Source organism: Gadus macrocephalus, chromosome 5 (genome assembly GCF_031168955.1).
Source record: "Gadus macrocephalus chromosome 5, ASM3116895v1".
NCBI classification, from domain to species: domain Eukaryota; kingdom Metazoa; phylum Chordata; class Actinopteri; order Gadiformes; family Gadidae; genus Gadus; species Gadus macrocephalus.
In genome coordinates this window covers 3,757,154-3,776,146 of record NC_082386.1, presented here as the reverse complement: position 1 = coordinate 3,776,146, position 18,993 = coordinate 3,757,154, and positions in this window count along the sequence as shown.

The window sequence follows — 18,993 nt, the reverse complement described above, 5'->3', positions numbered from 1 at the left end:
TAACATTTCAATGATGAAAATATGAGCATAAGCTCATTAAACTGTCACTGAAGTAATCACAGTGTTGCTACCCTGTTTGTTTTACCCTTTTTATCCCTTTAGCATGGGCTCCCAATGCCATTAGGGAAACTTTCTACTTCCACAGGGTTAAACATATCTTAAACATACCTTAAAGGGATCATATCTCCTTAAAGTGAACCTATCTGCCCTAAAAGGAACATCTTTCTCTAAAGAGAGCATTTATCATTTAGAAGGAACATATCTCCTTAAGGGAACCTATCTCCTTTAAGGGATTATTGGATGGTAATTTCTGCGGTTGGTAATATTATATGTCCTTACAGGGGGACACATCTTTACTTTATGTTTAATTCCTAATGATTGAGCATAATTTTTTTAGTTTTATGACTAGTTTATGTTGCACAACTTCAACTTCAGATTGTATCAAAATTACTCCCACACATCTTTCTAGTCACAACAACAAGCCATAGCAACCTGAGTACAATGTTTTTTTCTTTACTCTATAAACTATTTCAGTCAACAAATCACTGATCAAATACTGACCAAATCAGGTTCTTGAGTACCCATGCCCTTCCATAGTCCATACGCAGCTTTCATTCACAATAAAAGATATGACATGACATTTAAGAGCATGGGAGACCAGGGCTTATTCAGAAACTGATGGACAGATGAAGAACTATGAAGTAGACTTTCAGTTTCAGGGTTCAGCTAATGAAAGTGAGGCAAAAACCACATGGTGTGCATCATTGTTTTGTAAAAGTATTTCAGAAAGAATTCCATTACATCCTAGCCCTTTCTTCAAAATGAAAGGTAAGCCATAACGAGATTCCATATGTGATATGTGAAGGTCTGTTTCTTAACCATACAGCACAATTCTTATTTCCTTGGTGAAATGTCGAGCAAATTTAGTGACATTTAATAACATTGGTACCAGACATACAACACTTAAAAAGGATGCGTTAAAATGTAACACATTTATTGTGTAAGTACTTTCCCGATCACGTTTCGTATTGGGATTGTAATCTGCGTTGCTAAAGTTACAGAAAACAATCTGTAAGATTTGGGTAAATGGCAAACTGGTTTGCAGTTATTGTTGGGTGACGGCAATATAAATAGCTTATTGTGAAGTAAGCTTAACTGTGTACGATCTACGGTTGGTCAATACATGTTTAATAGAGTGGTTAAATAAACAGTTTTCTATGGTTAATATCCTTTCTTTAGTTCATTATTGAGTTAATCATTGTGGTAATAATGTGGCTAGTAGTTAGAACCATGTCAACATCTTTATAACCATCGGCCATCTGAAACGTTTGGGAGACTCTGACAAGTTCGGGAACAAACTTTTCTGTGTGTTCAGCTTTGTTGAAAGCTTTGGAATCGTGCAGACGGTGTCTGGTCCGATTCAACATGCAAAGCCTGTTTTTTCCAGGTATAAATAGTTGATTGTGTTTGTAGCCAGATTCATGCCACGTTTATACGTAGCAGTATTTATAGAAACGAATATTTCCCCCCCTCCGTTTTAAAAAATAACATTGTTCACACAATATCGTTTTCAAAAAAGTTGTTGTTTACACCAAAACGCATAAATACTCCGTCGAGTGCAATTAAAGCCATGCAAGCCAATCAGAATCCGCAGAATCAACAACAACGAATAACACGAGCGTCTTCCTGTAACAAACAAACTGTAAACATAGGGCGCTCATATGACGTTAAGCATTTCCTGGCGCATAATGTGACGCTTCAGAACCTAAAACCCTGTTTCCCCCCGTTGACACGACAACACATAACCGGCGTTTTCAGAAAATCTCCACTTTGGCCGGAGTTTTTAGAAATGATCGTTTTCTGTGACAAAAACTGCGTTTTCGTGTAAATGAGAGGCCAAACCGCGTGGAAATATCTGCGTTTTCCCTTCGTGTAAACGGGGCCATAGTCTACTCATTCTTGAAGATTGGCTTGAATAAAATATCATTTTGAGTATGCAAATATTATAAAGAAGTCTCCGTGCATTGTCCCAGCTGCTCCAATGAACCAAGAAAGTCGGCTCCTTGACGAAGGGGATATTCACCCCCTTGGTTTTACTGAAAGATGTTACACTGAAATTGTAACATCTGCCAAGCAGCGTCCGTACGTGCTTGGCAGTGTAAAAATGCCTTCTGATTGGTTGTGTTCTGCTAGTTGTGTTCAGTCTCCTTAACCCGATGTTAAGGAGACTGATTGCACGTCAGGCAAACGCAGAACGTAGACGCTACTGTGTAGTTGGCAGTAGTCTTCGTGGTGTGTTTTAATGCAACTTTTCTACCAAACGGGTCCGATGAAAGGCAACAGGTTGGTCGGATGAAGGCAGTTGGCCGTTGGTTTGAGTCTGGGTGGTGTGTTGGCACCTTAAGTTATCAACATGAAAGAAAATGTTTTGCTCCCTTTGCGTGAGCACTGAGCAGCCATTATCCCTTTTTTGAATGTTTGTCTTGACATACATTCATTGATACATTGTGTTCCATAGTATGTTGCAGATTCTCTCACACCTGCTATCTTGCAAGGCTTCAGGATGGGGTACAGCCAAGAGGGAAATAATGAGTAAGTCAATTACATATATCTGTTGTCAATCACTTTAACCATCTCTCACCCAATACCTAATCTTAACCATCTCTTACCTAATACCTAAAGTGAACCATCTTTCACTTTAGGTATTAGGTTAGAGACGTTATGTTTAGGTATAGGTATTGGACCCAAATGTATCCGTCTAACCTAAAACCTTCACATAACAATCTCTAACTTTTTAACTAAACTAAACTACCTCAGGTGTGTTGGTCTATTCTCTCTCCAAACACATAGTGGTGGAGATCTTACTAGAGTCATCGTAAATTTGAGTGCAATTTCTGTTTTAAACATGAAAGCAGTGAATAATAAATTGTCTGTATATTTTTTTCCGCAAGCATGCATCCAGTATGACGTCACCCCTTGGTGACGTTGATGAGGAATCTCTGAAGACCATTCATTGGACCCATCAGCCACAGCTATTGAGCATCAGCCACCTGACAAGCGACCGCCAACGGTGAGAGCGTTTCAATAGTGAATGTAGTAGAGTGTTTCATAGGTATGTGTGCATGAAATTCCAAGGTCAAGGTCGGCATTTAAACCGGAAGGCGGGAACAAAGACTGCATTTTTGAACAGCCAGAGCGCGCCAATCTGAACCAACCGTCAAGAGCGAGTAAGAGCGTGACATTACCTCAGTAATCAGACCGTTAGTCAGTTATCTCACTTACACCTTACTCTTTGTTTCCTATGAAACACTCTTACATTCACTATTGAAACGCTCTCACCGTCACTACTGAAATTACTGGTATGAATACTACATGTGAAACGCTTGCACATCCTCATGTAAGAGCATACATACATATAACTGAAAAACGTATTCATACATTTGAAACATTTATACAAATATGTGCTTGCATGAGTGTTTCAGATAGATACGTATACATGTTTCACTTGTATGAATGTAAGCATTTCATATGTATGTGTATATGCCACAGAGGTATGTATGTATGCGTGTGTGTTTCTCATATGTATGTGTAAGTGTTTCAGACGAGTATGTATGTATGTGTGAGTGTTTCAGTAGTGAGTGTGTGAGCGTTTCAGTAGTGAGTGTTTGAGTGTTTCATAGGTATGTGTGTGAGAGTGTCTCAATTAGTTATGTCCTAAACGGCCCCTCATACAGCTTGCTTCAATTGTCCTTTACTTGAATATGTGCATGATATGCAGGTATCAAAGTCTTTGAGCTAATCCAAGATTGTGGAACTCATTCACAAGCTTCAGGCTTTTTTGTAAAGACACTTTAGCATGTATGTACACTATCAAGTCCTGACACAATGAATCAATACTTTGATGATCTCGAAACAACAAACCCTCACCGGTTAAAAGGAATCCAAAATAAATAACTAAAAAGGGACTATTTCTGCCAAAGCAAACAGCCATCAGAATGCAACTCACACCTGAAAAATCTTAAAGGCCGTGTTGCAGGGTATATTTTCCAAACAAATTTGTGCAATTTGCTTGTTGGTAATAAAGATTTAAACTGTTATTAATTGTATTTAATGTTGTTAGGTATCACAAAATGGAATGTAATACGAAAAAGTAGGTTCTATTTTAGAGGTTTGTTATTGATTCTCATTTCCCCCAGAATGCATTGCACGACGTCACGTTGGGGAGACACGGACCAAAGCCGCATTGAGACCCTTGAGAGTAGAGACTAATAAGAGAGTGTTCAGCAGATTATACAGATACATAGATAAATACATAGATATTATATGTAGTTAGTATATGCTACACGTGAACCTCCTAAGATGGCGCATTTTGATCGGTTCGCTATCTCGGGATATTGGGCAATGTCCCATGATTGACATCTCAAACTCGATATTGTTTTCATCGCAAATTGTCCGCTAATAACAACAAATAAACCTTAGGACTCGGGGGCTATTCCCCACTATTCACTTCACCTTCAGCAAATAATTGTTGATTAATAGCCTAGATAGATAGATAGCCTAGTCAAGTCTTTATTAATACCAAACCACACACATATCGTTGGGAATTAATTTAGGTTATTCGGCTCACACAGTATAGCCTACAAGACCACACAGAACAAGGGAGAAAACAGACTGGACATACACAAAATACATCACATTAAAAAAAGACACATGCGTTGATAGATAGATAGATAGACAGACAGAAAGATAATTAAATATGTTCTATTATTTGACTTGCGGAGCCAGCCAATCCTGTGTGCGTATGCAAATTAGCCTCGTGCACCTAACACAAGAAAGACATAATGTTGAGAAGTCATACTAAAAACGGATAGCAAACGAAAGCTAAACCAGACTGTAACAATCACATACTTTGGGTCCATTCTAACTTATGGTAAGAGGCTAGTCTTTAAATCTTTGCTGTGTTGGAATGTTGATGATAAAACGGATTGTTTTGCATAAGATGAGTGTGTGCGACTGTGCGTGTGTCCTTTCCGGCTTCGGCATACTGCATGGTTATGAAGGCCTTGTGGTTAGTTGTGGTCTTACCCTGCGTTCACACCAAAAGATGCAAAAAGTTGCCGCGCAGCACGATCCCATTCAAAGTGAATGTAGAGACGCGTTGCTGCTTTGCTGCCGCAGCACTTGCTGCCGAGAAAACCGGCAGCAAAATTTGATTTGCGGCGCGGCAAAATCTGATTTGCAGCGCAGCACTTCACGTATTTTCACGCGCGTTCACGTATTTTGCGGCGTGTCAAATGCTGCTCGAGTTGAAATATTTCAACTTTTCGGCAGCAAACGCGTGATGACAGCCAATCAGCATTCAACAGCGTTGCCACTGAGGCGTTGCCACTGAGTGACATGCCGTACAGCCAATCAGTGTTACTCCCTTGGAGTGACCTAGAGTTCACTACCGTTACATTTATTTAGTAACTCGAAAAAACCCACAAATCATCATTTTGTAGTGTAGTTGTGTTTACAGTTAAACTAAACTATGAGTATGCTAAAGGGCTAGAATAACAACCCCAAACAAAAACAATTGGGTGCCAGGCAGCACCAGCCTTCCAGGCTCCGAATGGTCTCATGAACCCATAAACGACAGGCATTCCGACGTCTCTCCCTCTTCCACAACAGGTAAAGACATGCAATGCTCGTAATGTCGGCCATGGTTGTGAATGAATTCAGAAGCACCGCGGGCAAAACTTGCCGTGCCGCAAAACTTCCCGCGCTGCAAAACTGTGGCGCAGCAAAACTTTTGCTGGGCGTCAAAACCTTTGCTGCGCCGCAAAACCTTTGCTGCGCCGCAAAACCTTTGCTGCGCCGCAAAACTTCGGCGACAACGCGTTCGGGCAGCAAATGCATCTTTTGGTGTGAACGCAGGGTTAGTGAAGCAGCCTAGCCTTGGAGTTGGATAAGTTGGAGTGATTTTGTACGGTCGTGCAAGAGTGAGAGAGAGCACACCCGCCGTGGTGATGTTTGGCTTGTTGTGGGCTGTCTGTCAGCATCTGCCGGGTTGGACGATGTGCTTTGTGTATGGTGTTCAATGTACATCTGTCTGGTCGTATTTGCGGTAGATTGATGGTTAAATAATGTCACACCACGATCGGTTATACTTAAGGGCACTCATTTGCAAGTGCACTGATTGCATGCTAAGTTAGCCCATAGCTAGCATTATGCCTTTTATTTCTAGATCTTCTGACTAAGTTTACAGGTACTTATGACATAATCGCCGTCACTAGATATCAAGAAAACGTTGACTTTCACTCGGTGCTATTCACAGACAGTAAAAATAAATAAAAGTGTCGGCATTGTATGCACTGCTTTTCATTGACTAGCTCCAGCGCTCGTTGCTGCGTTGCTAAATTATAGCAACTCTCGGGGCCTGCCCATAATTCCGACACCTCATTGTTCCGACGTCTCAATGGTCCGAAATATTTCCCATTAGATCGACATGCCACTATGCCGACGGTTCAATGTTCCGAAAACGGAACCTATTGGTCCGAAGGTCAGTTTGTCCGACTTTTCAAAAAGGAGGCGCATTAGGCCGACGGTTCAATATGCCGAATAGGCCTGCTACACATAAAGAGTTTTATACATCGCTCGCGCTCTCGCTCTCTCTCGCTCTCTCTCACTCTCTCTCCAAAATACAACATAGGCCTACATATCACGTTCACGATGAATATTGGAGAGCAAAGTGACAACGCTTCACTTCATTTCGACACAGTGTTTCAGCCCCATGGACAGAGAGCGTAGATCTAATTCTCAACACGGGCACGAACACACACACACACACACACACACACACACACACACACACACACACACACACACACACACACACACACACACACACACACAGACACACATACTTGATTAAGTACACGGTATGAGGTATAAGTTTGACTAAATCAATACCAGCGAAATTATTTAGGCTAAAAGCCCACTGTAAACACAGTAAACAACACATATAGGCCCACGCACAGCTACTAAAGATAACATTTTTATTAGTTTTTCACTCACCGTTTGACTTTTTTACAGGAAAAGTATTAGTCCTTGTATAACGTGCGCTTCATAAATTCACCTCTTGTGACCGTTCAAGCCCACAGCAACAGTCTGGCTTGGTGAAGTGCACTGCTGGAACTTAGCCTACATCGACTTTTATTTTTGGTTTCAGAATCACACATGTGGAATTGCGCCTTGGCCTATTCGGCATGTTGAACCGTCAGCCTAATGCGCCTCCTTTTTGAAAAGTCGGACAAACGGACCTTCGGACCAATGGGTTCCGTTTTCGGAACATTGAACCGTGGCATGTCGATCTAATGGAAAATATTTCGGACCATCGAGACGTCGGAACATGAGGCATCGGAATTACGGCATGGCACCCAACTCTCCGCTCATTCTCCTCTGACCATGCATTTAATGCATCGGCTTTGACCACCATGAATGCAATGGTTTAGAAATTGAAATGAAAGGAGAAACGTACTTGGTGTATTGAACAGTTTGCCCTTTTACAGGTGACAATCTGGTATTTTCTGGCAAGTTCTTCCATTTTTGCCTTGTTAACGAAGGCAAGACAAGCTTTAAGAGACTCTTAAAAGCAGCATGTTGCTTTAAATTATGTGACCAAACAGGAATCAAAGAAAATTCATGCTTGAAAACTTTGGATATCATGCAACAGAAAATGCAGGCGTCGACATAATGCATGATGTTGGTTTCATCCTTGTTACCATCCTTTACATACTTAGCGTGTCAGAACACAATAAGTGTTGTCCTAAATCAACTCATTGATGTATTAGAATTTAACAGTTTATGTTCTTATTAAACCATTGATTCTAAGAGTGTAAAGTTCAGCCAGACAAAGACGTCAGAGTTAAGGACTGCAGTTTTAGTGGGCTTTTATGTTAGAATTCTTTTTTTTGCATACCAGTGAAATGTACAATCATTTGATGCTGTCTGCAGGGAAACACATGGACTTCAAAATCATAGGTAATGATTGATTATGGTCAGGAAGTATATTTGCGCAGACTGCAGGCAACCATAATACTTTATACCAACTTATTTTAATGATCTTGCGCCCCAAGGGGCGGTTCGGCGAAAGGAGGAGGCGTGTTCTGGCGCAAAAGTTCCCTGGTGCTATTTTGCAGTTTCAGAAAACAATTCCGCCACCAACCAGGAAATACCTTGTTTGAAGTGAGCATAATACATAATGTTGCTTGTGTACCTCACGCATGCACTTTGCTTCTCTCATTTACCTAGCTAGTATTAGTTGTAATACAGGGTTGGAACGTTCTGTATGTAACCTAGGCAACGAGTAGCGGAAGGCCATTAAAGGAACAGAGTTCATACCATGCAGTCACGTCTCTACGAGTCTCCTTGATATTTGAATATATGTTGCAAGGCCAACTGAACACTAGCCACACATTCTTGGTAAATTATTTGGGAAAGAACAGCTGATACAGCGGTAATAAGTTGTACTTTTAAATCAATGCATCTGCAAACACCGTACAGCAAACACATATTTTCTTGACGGGCGGGCGTGTGTGTATGTGTAAAATAATTAATGAATGCGGGCGCGTGTATGTGCGTCCATCTGTTTAAACACACGCAAACTAAACACTTAACGCATAATACAGTCCATGGCAATGCATATTAACGGGGGGACACATGCATATTAGGAACACAAGTCGATAACGATAATGCATACAAGACTGGTAAGAAACAATGTTTGTTAATGTATTGCGTATATCATTACATAGAACCACAGTTACCTGTGGTTCCACAGTCATATGTGTGTTAAGTTTTCTTTGACAAAATCTATTTGAGGACTCCTCTATTTGAGGAGGTATTTCTGAAATTGTGGAAGAAAACGCTATTCTGTGTGTGAATTAGGCCATATAATTTGGCTATAAACTGAGCCATTTGAAGTTTGAAATTCATGTGGTTATGCCTCTGCCTCATCGGAGACTGCAAACGCGCTGTCAAAATATCAACTTGTCATATTCAAATGCGCTCCTGGCTCTCAAAGGGGATGGGAGATGGCACTCTCATTGTGAGTTTGCAGATGGCTAAAATGCCCTTATGAGAAAGAAACCGAGTCAGCATTAGAGATTAACCAAATGAAACAAAAAATTATATATATTGTAGTGACCCTACCAAATGCATCCACACATGTATGACCCTCATCCACTTCACCTATGTAATTGGGGGGTGCCTTAGGTGGTTAGTAAGGAGGGCTGGGCATGCAAGGGAGAGAGTGGAACCAGAGGATTGCCTTTCAGACTCATAGTTCATGTTGCATGCATGGAGCCAGCATGTCACACACCTAAGCCTGTTCGCTTTGTTTAAGGCCTCTCTTCCAACCCTGTGATTTTTGTAAGCCACATATTGACTAAGTAAAGAGTTTACAGAATTACCAATTTCCTCCTGTTGTCCTTCAGTACAGAAGACGGGATGGATAAGAGTTGTGATACGCCTCCTGTGCATTGCCAGCCCTTATCCTGCTTGAATCTGAGATGGTGGAAAAAGTAAAGAAAAGCCAGGTCATCCTCACAGAGTACACCCCTCATCTTGCCAAGGAATGATGAAGCTGTTGTTAGAAATAAGATAGATGAGAGTAAACAGGGTTCCGAGTTGATGCAGACTTCAATGCGAGTGCGCAATGGCGGCACAGACCAGAGATAAACAAACAACAAGGCTGCACCCTGAAGGAAAATGTAAATTAGCAACCAGTCGGAAACGGAGAGAAAACGGTAAGCGAAAAACATATGCAGTTACTAATATAGGAGATAGCCTTGTGAGAAACATGGAAGATCTGTTTAAAGAAAGGATGGAATTAGAGATACAGCGCATGTTTGAGAAAATTATTAGAAGTGAAGCAATAATGACTGACTGGAACAACAAAACCAAACACAGCCACAACATTGATGCAGGTTGAATGGAGGTTACCACTGCATCATATCCATGTCCTTCTCCTCCTAAGGTTGATGTTAAGCTAAATTCCGCCAACCTCAATGCACAAAAAATACCAGTTACCAAATGTGATATCACTGACAATACATAGACAATAGCTGTGAATAGCTGTTGTGCTAGTTATTGACAAATCTCAAATGGCTACACAGTGAAATCTATGGTGGATTGCTTCCCATTAAACCAGCCTCATCTAGTAAGTACCCTCACTGCGGTCATGACTGCTGCCTTAGTCAGCAACCACCACCGCAAGATGGTATAAAAGGGTGGCACCTCAAAGTCAGCAGATTTTACATTACTATAGCCAACAAATGGTGGGCCAACAAGTGGTCCTCTGCAGAGCGTGGAGACACCACACCAGCATTAGTCATGTGGCAGAAGTTGAACAACCAAATACGTGCATCTGGGGAGCAACCAACAGCAAGCTCTTGACTCCATCAAGAAGATCCTCTGTGAGGCGCCTGTGCTGGCCGCCCCTGACCCACAGCAGACATTTATCCTGGATACTGACACACTGATGAGGGCCCTGGGGCTCTAGCTCTCTATAGTAAAATTATTTATTAAACCCTGAAAGGAACTATTGTGTGATTCGTCGAGAGTTGCTGGTCATTGTCGAGGCCACAGAGCACTTCTGCCACTACCTTTGTGGCCTTCCATTAACTATCTGCACAGACAATGCTGCTCTGAGCTATCCAGTAAACTATACAAAATCAAAAAGGAGGAAGCTATTCAAATGCAGATGGTCCAGGCCTATGCCCTGCCAGACCAGGGTCTGTCGCCAATGCCCTGGTGGAAGGCCTGGTCAGCCGGTTTGGTGTTTTGCATCCCGAGTCTTGGCATGCGGTATAAGGAAGAATTCCTCTCCTCCATCCACAAAATGATGACCTTGTGGAGAGGTTCATGCTCACTCTGGGTTGGCTCTTACAACATCAGAGAAGAAGGACTGGGATTTCCAGCTACAACTTGTGCTAATGGCGTGTAGTGGTGTGGTCCAAGAGTCAACCGGATGCACCCTAGCACTCCTCATGCTGGGGCGGCAACTTAAGACCCCACCACAAATGGCTTACGGATGGACTCCAGGCAGTACAGTGGCCCCTGCAGGCTCAGAGTATACTCGCCAACTACAAGACAGAACGGAGGTAACAGGAGGTAACGAAGGTAGGCGAAGGATGTAAAGGTCTGACAGAAGAGGGCATATCATGTTTAACCCACATCAGCACTGGAGACCTGATGTGGGTTTTCGGACAAAGCGACTAAAGGGGTGTTGCCCGAAGCTGCATAACCACTGGTTTGGGCCTTATGTGCTTGAGCTTGTTGGTGAGGTGGTTTACCATGAAAGACTTGGCCATAACGTAGAACATGGGACGAGAGGTATGCCTGTGAGACAACTAGTTTACCGCCTCAGCCTGTTTTGTTTTAGGCATCCCTACAAACCCTGGGTTTTTTGTAAAGTAAAGAGTTCAGATCATTACAAAATTCCTAAAAAGTTCCTTCCTATACAATACACTGTCACACGTCGACATCACTGACAAGGTCGTTGTACTCAAAACGAAATCTGGCAACTTCCCAGAAACACAGCACCAAAGGAGAGAAATCAGATTGCCTCTTTGTCTGGTCACAAAAGGCACCATTAGGATACAAAATGGCAACAAACATGAAACAATAACTTCAAAGAAAACTTGATGTTAACTTTACTATCTGTTTGTGACTCTAGGCCTGTCATATAGTTGCATCGCCTTGTGACTAGACATGTGTGTGTGTGTGTGTGTGTGTGTGTGTATGTGTGTGTCGTATATGTGTGTGTGTGTGTGTGTGTGTGTGTGTGTGTGTGTGTGTGTGTGTGTGTGTGTGTGTGTATGTGTGTGTGTGTTGGGTCTAGCTCCTGTGCAACATGTAACCAAATTAAACTCCAATAACGTTGGAGTGCAATAACGTGTTAAATTATATAAATGATGGCCTGATGACAGTTGCTGCAACAACCATAATCGGACTACCTTGTCTGAAACAAAACATCCAAAAGATAAGTTGTAAAATAGTGTAGTTTTGTTTGGAATAACTCCATAAAAATAAAAAGATTTTGCCTCACTGTTTCCCCTATTGCATCACATTGAATGAACTTTCCATTCCAAGTAAAGTTAATTAGATCACGGGCGTTGTGTACATTTGGCTCAATTGTTTTCGATTCATATAAGTGCGCTTTTTAGGGAATAAGTATAGGGGGAATTTGGATGCTTAATAAAGGCCGGAAATCGTCCTGGTTTATTTTGGGCAAAAACAAGCCAACACGAGAATGATGTCGCCCTGGGACGTATTTTTTGCATCTCTATTGCAGAATCATGGGATATATCTTTGCATCAAATGTACACTTTTATGGTGCATTACGTGTATCAAGTAGTGCACTATATACGGAAACAGATTTTGTGTGTTCTTAACATTGTTAATTTCATATAAAATGTCTACAGATGATTTTAACTTTATTACTCTCCTCAAGGTTTCTGCTGAAAGTCAAGCTTCCAGCCACTGATGCCTGATGGACAGAGCATCTTCTGATTCCCATCTCTCCTGATTTTAGATGAATCACTCCACAAAACCAAATGCCTTCTCAAGACCATTCAATAATCACTTTGACTTGAATCTTAAATGTGGCATCACATACATTGTTTTTAACAATAGGGGAATTATGTGCATTTCTTTTTTGTTGTGCTTGATTTAGCATGACCTGAAGCTTATAAAAAAGCGACCACGAATCAACAACATCCATCAACAAGCCAATTGCAGGTTGGCAGTTGTTGTTTTAAAAGCTTGACTTGTTAAATGAACTGCAGCGGGTGCCACTGTTGTGCTAAGAGCAGACTGGGTGGTCGATGAATCCCGTTCTGCTTAATTCACTGCAACCATCTGAAGTGGTTTGACACCATAATTCCTCACATGCCTAATCCTACAAATATGTTCAATAAACACAGTGCCATGACGTGTATACAACCAATTACGTTCTCCATTGTTGCGTGCCCTTGATAGAATCAACTGTGAAACGTACCCACTATCTCAACATCTGCACTATGTAATAGGTCTGCACTAAGTATCTTAGAATACATTTGGTGTGCTTGGATATATTTTTGTATCTAATTCTACCATCTTCATTGGTGACATTAGCCAACACAGATTGTCATTGAGATCTAGTGTGAATACATATGTTTCTATGTAAACTTCAAGGACTTACAATTTTGCAATCCATCCTCGAAACCATAAAGAGGGAAAGTGGTTTAACACAGATCCCTGCCAGTGGCTGCAGCTAACATTATATTTTGGTTAGTGTCTGATTTAACTCTAAAGGCTGTTTGGCGATGAGAAGAAGCATTCATCTCCAGCCTGGATAGTACCTTGGGGCACCCCTTAAACGCCAGTGCATGTTTGCACTGGATGGGGAACATTGGTCAAATAAATGTGCCTGAACAGAATATTTGTTCACTGGTGAGCTCAGCTGAAGGGCTGAATGCACATTAAGAGAGTTATCTGGGAAATAAATGTATTCAGGCTAGCATAAGCTGATATTTGGCTGGGCTGTGTGTCTTTGTGTGTGTGTGTTTGTAAGACACACACACACACACACACACACACACACACACACACACACACACACACACACACACACACACACACACTCAATGAGTGTTTTGGCAGGGCGCCTATCTAATTTCTAATGTTTTTTCGAGTTGTTTTGATGGGACACGATAAACATATTTTTCTGGCACCCCAAAATACCTCTTCGCCCTTCATTTAGTTGATTTCTCTTTTTCTCTGACCCACACTGTCAGTCTTTCTGTCTCTCTGTCTGTCCGTCTCTGAGATTCTTATCAAGAGACTTTACTCTTTTCAAGTGTGTTGCATCTCTTATTGCCTCATAAAAAGACAGTGGCGATACTGGAGCGTGTGGTGTGGGACAGACGCAACACTTTGACATTACGGATGATGTCTTGCAGAGTTTAATTATTCACGGCAGAAGAGACAGCTCGCTGACTTGCTGACTGGTGGAGGAGATGGCTGACTTACTCCCCCGGACAGGCTGACACACATAGCAAGTTAAACCGTGCAGCATGTTGTTGAGGAAATACATATCGGCTGTCAGAATTGTTACTCACAGAAAGGTAGAAGTAGCTCTGGTGTGACACGAGTGAGTCAGGTTTAGCGTAGTGTTATATTTATATCCATGGTTTTATTCAGTCAGTCCGCCTGACGTTTATTTTTTTTGTAGAACGCTGAGAAGTTGTCAGAACTAACATATTAAATATATGTTTCACATTGGTGGTGTTTGCATGTCAATCAAGACCTATTCAAGATAAGTAGGCTGCAAAAGTCTGCAATATTAGCCATCAAGGGATTTGGCATAAGTTTTAATGTCACACTTTTTTTTTTAATAGGCTACTATATCTATAAATACTATCTGACATATTATGAAACCAATCATATTTTGTATGGTGATGAATTAGAAGCTTGCTATTGCTTTCACTTGATCATAATTGCATAACTGCATATTATCTCCATGCATCTATTCGTCTTTCCTGCTTTTTATTTTCTTAAGGCATCCCTCTTGTCTCTCTCTTCACTAATCCTGGGCCGTGTTCCAATACCCGTACTTCCATGAGTATACTTAAAGGAAGTACACTATCTGCACTATCCGTACTCACTTGAGTACGCTAATTTTTTAGATGTGAGTGCTGTTCCAAATCGAGTACTCTGTGGTGCACTTACCGGAAATGACGATCACGACTGCCGCCGTGGCTCCTCCCCCGCAATAAACATCCCGCTTTGAACGGTGAACTCTTTACGCCTAGCAGCTATAAAAACTATAAAAACTACAAAATGACTCTATTAATGGGGACTCTCTAAATCGACGCCACTTCGACCTGGGCGGGACTTTACGTCCTACGTCACTCGCTATGGGTTTGCATGTGTGCGCGTAGCCGTTTGTCTCAGGGATCTGTGCACAAACTCCCTTGCACTACAGATTACGAGCCGAGCGTCAGTGTCGTACGCGATGGAGGGTGGGTGACATTCCTACAGTCTGTGATGATAGGCTATATTTCTACAAATGACTTACTATTACCAGCGATTAACATGACGAAACAACACGAACTAAGCTAACATTAGACTATAGTCATACCAGATAACGCCATACCAGCTAACCCTAACTATTTATATTAAACTCTGAACCATTTTGCAACAGGCAACTGTGTGTTGGTGCGTCTTATTGCTTCCCACGTCTGCGTCTGCATCTTTCCCACTCCTGGCTAATAGTTTCAGCTTTTGTACTGTATATCAGAAATGATCACCCTGTACCACACTGCTGACTGTTTTGTGAGCACTCACGCATTTCTCTAGGTATCTTAAGTTTCCTACTGGAGTCATCAAAACTTTGGACTTTGTTATTGTAAGAAATATTGTGTTGCAAAAACACTTTGTGTCTTACCCTTAGCGTTACCCTAACCTTAACCCCAGTAACATTTCTTCATCATAAACTACAAGTTACGCAAAATGGCATACAAACATCCAGTCCAATATGAAAGAAAAAAGCTAGCTTCATTAAGGAATCGAACCCCTTATCCCCGCGTTAATGAGTTGCTCTCTGACCACTAACCCATCAGGTCTTAGTACATGCGATTCAAGAGTTAACCACTTGACAATCTTTAAACTTCGGTTGCCTAGAAATTGTAAAGACAGTGATGTGTGTACATTGTGCGAGTATCCGTCACTCGCGATGTGTGTGCAGTCCAAAATGAAAGAAAAAACCTTGCATCACTAGGGAATCGAACCCCCAATCATCAGTTGGTCGTTGGTAACTGTAAACAAAGAGATCGCATTTTGTTTAACTGCTAACTAACAAACGGGTTTATGCGTTCACTGAACAAAGATTATGGAAATAAAAGACCACTTTTCCATCAGAAAAATCATCAGAACCGTTATTACCAACCCATAGACATTAAAGCCAAAACCTTTCTCACATGCACACCCATCGCGAGTGACGGCTATGCGCACACATGCACACCCATAGCGAGTGACGTAGGACGTAAAGTCCCGCCCAGGTCGAAGTGGCGTCGATTTAGAGATGTGGAAAAGGCGCCGACTTTGGCTCAGCCTGGCTCCGCCTCTTCCGCTACGTAGCTAAGATGGCTGCCGTTGAGTACGGGGAGTGTCCCATCCTTCGATCCACACTTCACGATTAGCCCGTTTTGAGTACGGCATCCGGGTCCTTGAAGTATACTTCTTTTCGCCGGATCTGAATTGGAACGTACTGTGTACTCAAATTTTGGCTAGTAAGTGCGGACAGTACGGGTATTGGAACACAGCTCTGGACTCCCTGCTTGCGGTTGGAGTTGCTGCTGAATGAACACCACACACTCTGCTGTTTGATCTTCCTAATGGAGAGCAGGGAAGGGACTGTATTGAAAATGGTACATTTATCACTAAACACTCGACCATGGGGATATCTAAACTGCAAGTAACACAAACAAATTACAGAATTCATTGTCTACATTTTGAAACTTTTATTAGTTAAGGAATACCTTTTTCTCCTATGTATTGGAGGAATGTTTGTGTCTGTGTCTCTCTCCCCACCCCACCCCCTCACCCACCGTCATTACCAGGAGGCAGCAGAGTGGGAAGACTGTACATGAAGGCAAAGGTACCTACTCAATTCTACTCTTATGCTAAAGTACACTCATCACCAAAAATCGAATTGTCCCAAACAACCTTGCACAATGTATATGTGTGTTAGTCAACAAGCCCAACCTCATCATAGAGACAACTTTACAAAGATGCAGCCAAAACACAATGAAAAATACATTAAAAAAGGCCAAGACCCGAATTTAATGTTGTAACATGTAATATTTATATTTATATAATCGAAAGTACTGCATCATATCGGGATGTAAATAAAACACCCTCAAATCTGTGCTTGGCTGTCTATTACTTCTTACTTCCAGAGACCTATTCCATATGGGTGGTATTTTCAGTGGAGGGTTCCAGTAGGTTGGCTCTGCTGCTCGCTGTGTTCAGTGATTAGAATGCATTTTAATCATCCACCTGTAAACCCTTATTACTGCATTAGCAGTAAATAGCTTTAGAAGAGAGATATGGGATGGTTTTATTATAACCAACTGGTGCGAACATTGAGAATTCATTGAAATTACATATTTAAATCAATTTAAAATAATGCATCTGCATTGGAAGACTATATTTGTGTCTTGTGTTGATATTCAGTCTGGGGTTTGGGGGTTGCCGGCAAGCAAGGCCGAGCAATGGTATCAGATGTTGTTGACGATGCTCAACTTCTGCTGTGACACTTAAAACTCCTAGATTGCCGAGTCTAACATCATCCATTGTAGATTTAAGGTAGGTCTTGACCAGTTTGAGTGTGGAAATGCTTCGTTCACAGGTAGTTGTACTCACAGGTATCAGATGTTGTTGAAGATGCTCACCTTCTGCTGTGGCTGGGAATAGAGCCTCCACAAGCTACCCTCCAATAGGATATTTTAGTCCCTTGCATCTTGTTCACCATTTATCTAAATGCTGTATGGTGTACATATGTAGCCATTCTATATTTGTTTCCTGTCAGAGAGCATAGTTTAGCTTTTTTTATTTTATTTTTTTGTCACAGTGTACAAAAAGGCCTCAGTCTTAATGAGAAGAGAGGTATTGTACCAGATGTGCATTAGTATTTTGCTCATTTCCTTCCAGTTCCAGGGTGGTTCCACATTTTTGACTCTCATATAAGAATGAATGAAGGAGAATTCAAGGTTGTTTTTAATATTGGAAGACCTTATCCCTTTATCAACCCCACCCCTCTATCAACCCCACCCCTCTATCAACCCCATCCCTTTATCAACCCCACCCCTCTATCAACCCCATCCCTCTATCAACTCCATCACTCTATCAACCCCATCCCTCTATCAACCCCATCCCTTTATCAACCCCATCCCTCTATCAACCCCATCCCTCTATCAACCCCACCACTCTATCAACCCCATCACTCTATCAACCCCATCACTCTATCAACCCCATCACTCTATCAACCCCATCACTCTATCAACCCCACCACTCTATCAACCCCATCACTCTATCAACCCCACCACTCTATCAACCCCACCACTCTATCAACTCCACCCCTCTATCAACCCCATCACTCTATCAACCCCATCCCTCTATCAACCCCATCACTCTATCAACCCCATCACTCTATCAACCCCATCACTCTATCAACCCCATCACTCTATCAACCCCATCACTCTATCAACCCCACCCCTCTATCAACCCCACCCCTCTATCAACCCCATCACTCTATCAACCCCATCACTCTATCAACCCCACCACTCTATCAACCCCATCACTCTATCAACCCCACCACTCTATCAACCCCACCACTCTATCAACCCCATCACTCTATCAACCCCATCACTCTATCAACCCCATCCCTCTATCAACCCCATCACTCTATCAACCCCATCACTCTATCAACCCCACCACTCTATCAACCCCACCACTCTATCAACTCCACCCCTCTATCAACCCCATCACTCTATCAACCCCATCCCTCTATCAACTCCATCCCTCTATCAACCCCACCCCTCTATCAACCCCATCACTCTATCAACCCCACCACTCTATCAACCCCATCACTCTATCAACCCCATCACTCTATCAACCCCATCCCTCTATCAACCCCATCACTCTATCAACCCCATCACTCTATCAACCCCACCACTCTATCAACCCCACCCCTCTATCAACCCCATCCCTCTATCAACCCCATCACTCTATCAACCCCATCACTCTATCAACCCCACCCCTCTATCAACCCCATCCCTCTATCAACCCCACCCCTCTATCAACCCCATCCCTCTATCAACCCCACCCCTCTATCAACCCCATCACTCTATCAACCCCATCACTCTATCAACCCCATCACTCTATCAACCCCATCACTCTATCAACCCC